Below are 6375 nucleotides of genomic sequence, written 5' to 3'. Positions count from 1 at the left end.
ACTGATGAGAAAAAATCGATAGAAGCCAAGCAGAAGAGGGGAATGGGGAACTTCATAGAAGTGCAAGACAGTGTAAAGTTGTGCTTGGAATGGGCAAACATTCTGTCTTTATTGTTCGTTTTTATATATAGTTACATAGAAGTTAAAAATCGGTTCATTTGTGACATTCTTGATGGAATGTGCTTAGTTCCTGCTGCCCTCTCTGGCTGTTTTGAGCAGTCTTCCCTTGGGCCCATTGGCCAGAATCTCATGAGTGAGCAGAGGAGCACAAATTGAATCGGAAGAAAAGGATTATTGTGTGTCAGTGAATGCCCACTTGTGACTAGGGAGAATGACTATAATGATCATGGTTGTATAACTTTTTATTGCAAAAGAGGGAAAAGGAAGTCCTTCAGAAACTGATCTGGTCATCTTTAAGGTATCCTCCTTTAAAATCTATGATTCTGTGGTCAACAGCCTCCTAACCAATCACTAGAAGCACTCTTGGCTCCCTTGGGGTTAGCCAATGAGTGAGCAGCTGAGAAGCCTGGAGGAGGAGGGGCAGGGTACACATCTAAGGAAGTCAATGGGGTAAGCAATGGAAAAGAACTGAGCAAAGATAGGCTAGAATCCTGAGACCAGGACAGGCAGATGTTTCTTAGCTTTCCCTGTCTTGGATTAAAAAAAATTTGTTTACCCCTTTCCAGAGTTTTAGACTTAGTCATGAAGAAGCCTTACAACTCTACCACTACAATTCTTTCTAGAATATAATGGGAATAAATTAATCTTTTTGCTTTTGCAAAAGCAGCCAGATCAAGTGAGGTTCCACGTCACACAGCATATTAACAAAGTAAAAAAAGGAAAATAGTAAATGTAAGAGCAGAGGAAAAGTGACCATATTTGAGGTGTGTTGGTGTTGTGTGTTGGTCTAGCCATTCTGGAAAAGGAATTTGGAATGATGCCCCAAAGTACTAAGCTGTGTCTTCCCTTTGACTCAGCAGTAATGCTACCATATAACAAAGATCAAAGAATAAAGATGTACAAAACTTTTGCAGATCTTTTTGTACTGGTGAAGTAACAACTAAGGGGTGGCCATCAGTTGGAGAATGGTTGAACAAATCATGATGTGTGAATGTAATGGAATACTATTGTGCTATAAGAAACCTAGAAACTATTTCAGAGAAACCTGGGAAGATATGAATTGATGCAGAGGGAAGTGAGTGGAAGTTATAACAGATGCTGTAATGAATAATTCTGAACTCTGAGGGGCAGCTAGGTGGCTCAGTGGATAGAGCACCAGCCCTGGATTCAGGAGGATCTGAGTTCAAATGCAGCCTCAGACACTTGACACCTACTAGCTGTGTGACCCTGAGCAAATCATTTAACCCCAATTGCCTCACAAAAAAGAACTCTGAAATACAGTAGTCGACTATGATTATAGTACCAATAAAGACTTTTACCTATGTCTTGACAGGTAATTTGTAGGAAGAAATACTTCTTGGGTATGACTAATGTAGGAATAAGAAAAAAGTTTTTGTATCTCTTCAAGGAAGAAGTGAGCTAAATGCACAATAATTGGAAAAGAGTAACTTTAAAAAGCCATAACTATTAAAGCATTGGCAAGTTGTAAATAATCTAAACCTGTTTTTTAAAATGGCCAAATCCACTTTAGGTAGTCTCCCTGGTCTTTTTCAACATAGTAACTTTCCTATTTATCAGTTTACAACAAAATAGTCCTAAAACAACAAAAATCATCTTCCTAGAAGATGATAAAAGGAGATGGCTTGTCAAAATTAAAGTGCGAATTAGCTAGTCCCTTCAAAAAGACTGTCATAAGTTCTCAGTGATTTATTTGTGTTAATTAGGAGATATGTTCCAGAAAAAATAATTGCATATTCTATGTACTTCATGACACAAATGAAAACCCAATTCACCCCCCACATGAGTTACTGTTCAGAAATCATTTAATTTTATAATAAAAGGGCATTGATCTGCCTACATGGGGAAAATCAAGAAGGACTTTGGTCTATTTATTTTGTAACTGCTCATGTTAATTAAGCTGTAGTTTGCAGGTGGGGGTGGGGGGTGGAGTTAAGATGACAGAGGAAAGGCAGTAACATCCTGGAGCTCCCCACACAATCTTTCCAAATACCTCCAAATAATGACATAAGACAATTCCTGGAGCAGCAGAGCCCACAAAAAGATGGGTTGAGATAATTTTCCAGCCAAAGATGACTTTAGAAGGTCAGGAGGAAAGGTCTGTTGTACTGGGGTGAGAGTGGAACACTAACCCAAGCTTTGGCGCAGACCCCAGCCCCAGGCAGGCCTCCACAGAGAAACAAGCCTATGGAACTTCAATCATCATCAGCAGCTACTTCTGGAACTAGGTTCATGGACCTAGGGGGTCGAGCTGTTGACTGGGGGTGGGGGTAGGGGGGGTGGGAAATAGCAGGGGTCTCTGTTGGTGCTGAGGTGGAACTCTGGTGTTGCCCTTGCTTGGAACCAGGAAGCAGTCTTGAGTGGCAGTGGCACAGGAGGTAGGAGGGGCACAAGCACACCAGAGCAGGCAAGCATGGCAGAACAGAATATTCTGTTCCTGGGTTAAGGAGTGAGTAGGCCTGTGGTTATTAAGACCAGAGCATAGGCCGGGTGAGTGTAGAACTGCATCTCTCTTTAAATGTACCACTTGGGACGGTGAGTCCTGGAAGCAGTGCCCCACTTTAAGAAGGAGTATTGTGCAGACCTTTACTTTTTTTTTGTCACAGAACACAAATGGCTTATTAAATGATAAATCAACAATGTAGGAAGAGGGGTTAAATCAATTCCTAGAGCTAGGATGCCATTATTGACCAAAAAAGGTACTTAAGAGTTTTCAATACAGGAAATATATAAGCCATATAAGTAAAGGAAGAAAATCCTGTCCAAACCAAAGCCAGAATGACCCTCAAAGTTTGAATGAGCTCCTCTTTCTTTTTTCTTTTTTTTTTTGGTGAGGCAATTAGGGTTAAGTGACTGCCTAGCGTCACACACAGCTAGTAAGTGTCAAGTGTCTGAGGCTGGATTTGAACTCTGGTCCTCCTGAATCCAGGGCCAGTGCTCTATCTACTGTACCACCTAGCTGCCCCTGAATGAACTCCTTTTAAATAACTAAACACAGAAAATTGTACTATTTAATATATTTCTCCATGAACTTTTTGTGAAATTCTGATCGAAGGGTATCATTTACAAATCTTTGGTTCCTTTTTCAGCTCATCGACTCCTTTGGCACAGTTCTTAAAGACAACATCCTCATTCCACCTTCTCTTTACTTTGAAGTTGGCCTGAGGCTGAGAGGGACCAGTGAGCTTAAGGAGAGGGTTTCCACCGAGGATATTTTCCATCCAAATTCTCTCTTCTTCAGCCTTTTGTTCTTGTTCCTTCCTGGCTTGCTCTTCTGCTCTTTTTCTCATTTTTTTCAAGTTCTGCCAGTAGAGCTATAGTGTCATCATCCTCACTTTCTTCCTCAACATCATCTTCATCTGTTAGGGGATCATCGGCATCAAGGTTGGCTGCAGGAATCTGATCGAGCGGAGGCTTCTTAGACACAGAAGATGGAGTTGCGGTCTCTCTAGTTGGATATCTCTCTTCTGCTGCAACAACACTCTCTGTTTTCTAGTTCTGCCCTGAAATCCTGGTTGCAAACTTCTTCAGGAGCATCCTGGGTAGTTTGTCTGTCTTTACTTAAACTATGTGTGAGAAGGTAGATCTCTGCTTGGAAAGCTGACTCAAATCACCTTCCCCTTTTCTTCTTCCACCTCTTGCAGGTTCAAATGTAGGCCTGGCTGCTGTTGTCATCCTCAATTTTCAGGAGAGTTAGGCTCCAATAGCCCTCTGATGTTATGCCAGCACCTTTACTCTGCCACCCTTCCACAGCTCTCCAAGCCAGAATAAAGACCAAGATCCTGAATGGAGTTCTCTGCTTAAATACCTTTGGAAAAAGGGGAGGTCCCTGATGGGTGAAAATCAACTTCGAATAAAGCCGAATTCCTTTTTAAAGAAAAAAGCTACTTATTATAATATTCATTCTTTCATTTAACCAATCATTGTTAATATTTGGAGAAGTAGAGCCCAACATAGAAAAAAGCTCAGTGGGGGAAAAATCGCACTGGACAAAAAGGACAAATGGGATGAAGAAAGGGGTGCCTCAGGCCCAAGAGGCAACAGTTCCTCTGGTCCTGACGGGGAAAATCTGAGGAGTACAGTAAGTAGTAAAGAAATTTGGTTCTACTGAGGAAGAGGACCCCGAAGTGGACCACAAGGAGGTACTGGGGGATGGGGGGGAGGGCAAAGGTAGGGGAAAGAGTCCTCTTCAGTAGCCATAGGGTATAGGTCGAGGGGGACCACTGTATCCATGGGGGGCATGGGGCCTGGGTGACCCATGGGAGATCCAAAATAGGGTCCTTGGGGTGGCATTCCAATAGGAGGGGGGCCAGGATGAGGCATTCCTGTTGGTTGTCTTGGAGGATGCTGTCCCCCTGAGCCTGGGGGCCCTGCATGGGAATGTGCCAAGCATGGGGACCATGGTGGGTGAGCTGCATCTGAGACATACCCGGATGAGACATCCCACCTGGTGGGAATGGATGGGGATGTGAGTGTCCATGTCCTAAATGTCCAGCCCCAGGGGTTCCTGCTGATGGAGAGCCATAGGCTCCAGCCCCAGGAAGCATAGGTGGGGGATGAATGGCTGGGGGTATTCCTGGAGGAAGGGCTCTAGGAGGTGGCACTGGAGGTGGGAATGAGCCTGGTGGGGGCATACCTGGTGGAGGAAGCCCAGATCCCAGTATCTTATGCCTTCAGGATCCCAAGGAAGACAACAGGATTAGGGGCAGAGGGTGGTCCATCAGCAAACAGCTGATGGGGCTGATCTGCCCGAGACAAGGGGTCCTGTGCTGCCAGGAATTGCTCGACTGCACAGCCGTGGTATTCATCCTTAGAGTATTCCTGAAGGCATAAGATACTGTGACAGGTTGATTACACAGGTACCGCCCATTCATGGCCTCAATTGCTGCATCGGAGGCATTGAATGAAGCAAAATTAATAAAGGCGTAGCCCTTAGAGTTGCCTGTGTCAGGTTCTGGCATGACCTTGGGAGTCTGCAAAATAACCCCAAAGGCACTGAAGGTATCATAGAGCAGCTTCTCATCAATCTCAGGATCTAGGTTCCCTATGAAAATGTTGGCCCCCACATCTAGGTTCTTGTTGTGAGTTGGGTTTGGGGTTTGGGGTTTGGGGTTTGGTTTTGGTTTTTAAAGTGAGGCAATTGGGGTTAAGTGACTTGCCCAGGGTCACACAGCTAGTAAGTGTTAAGTGTCCGAGGCCGGATTTGAACTCTGGTACTCCCGACTCCAGGGCCGGTGCTCTATCTACTGCACCACCTAGCTGCCCAGCAGGTTTTTTTAAATGAAGTTGTCCTGTTCTTTTTCTTTTCTTTTTTTTTTTCTTTTTTTTTTCTGTTCTTTTCCTGACAGGCCGGAGATCCATAGGAATGTCTGAAACGTCTAACTAAAACGTCTCCCCCCTTTGCCAGTAAATACTGTTGGCTCGTTTCGTTGTTGTACTCTTGGTTTACATCTGTTACAGAAACAGGTTATAGTCCTACCCAAGGGTTTGAAATAGTTTTCCACGTCATTAGATATTCGTTTCTCTTTGCCATGCGCTGAGCCAAATGGTGTAGATGTCCTGGGTGAAGCCTGCAGTGGTCTAGTGGGGTGGTTTGAGGCGGAGGTGGGCACGCGGGGCCAAGTACAAGGTCTGAAGGGTGGCATCTGGTGCGGGCTCCCGTGGCCCTCCTGGGGGGAGGGCGGCTGGGGGCACCCTGAGGGGCTCTGGAACCCGCTGCCCCAGGAGCCCTGGAAGTGCCTTGCCAAGGCTGGTGTGGGCGGGCGAAAGCTTGGCCGGTGCATGGGGGCGCAGGGCCGGGGCTGGTGCAGGGAGACCTCGGTAGCCACTGCCGTCCGAGAGCGAGCCACGGTGACCTTAATGGCACAGTCGGCATCCTCTTCACTAAGGAATTCCACAAATCCATAGCCTTGGTACTGCCCTGTGACTCTTCCTTCAGGCAGGACCTATGGTCAACACTCACGTGCCCAAGGACAGCTCTCCCATAGCGGCGGCTCACTGAACTTCTCACCCAGGCCCCCCACATACACAGTAGCATCATGATTCCGTTCGGAGATGGGGCCCGGCTGCCATACTGAGTTTGCTCCCACTGTCTCAGAGGTAGCCCTTTCTAATAAGGAGCTAGGGGAACATAACTTTGATCAATTTAGCACTCCCAGATCATTCTGCCTCCAGCAATCTATAGAAAAGTATCTATTCTCCACCCAGTGCTACTTAAGTTGAACAATGGTAGGGTCT

The 6375-nt window shown here is 45.5% G+C and overlaps 2 pseudogenes; both read right to left on the bottom strand.

Moving 5' to 3' along the window:
- Positions 1-3145: 3145 nt before the first annotated feature.
- LOC122727623 lies at positions 3146-3813 on the bottom strand (annotated as a pseudogene).
- A 290-nt stretch (positions 3814-4103) lies between these two features.
- On the bottom strand, positions 4104-6123 carry LOC122728702 (annotated as a pseudogene).
- Between the last annotated feature and the right edge of the window lie 252 nt (positions 6124-6375).

The sequence above is a fragment of the Dromiciops gliroides genome, chromosome 5 (genome assembly GCF_019393635.1).
Source record: "Dromiciops gliroides isolate mDroGli1 chromosome 5, mDroGli1.pri, whole genome shotgun sequence".
In the NCBI taxonomy this organism is placed as follows: domain Eukaryota; kingdom Metazoa; phylum Chordata; class Mammalia; order Microbiotheria; family Microbiotheriidae; genus Dromiciops; species Dromiciops gliroides.
This window is presented reverse-complemented; position numbering and strand designations above follow the sequence as displayed.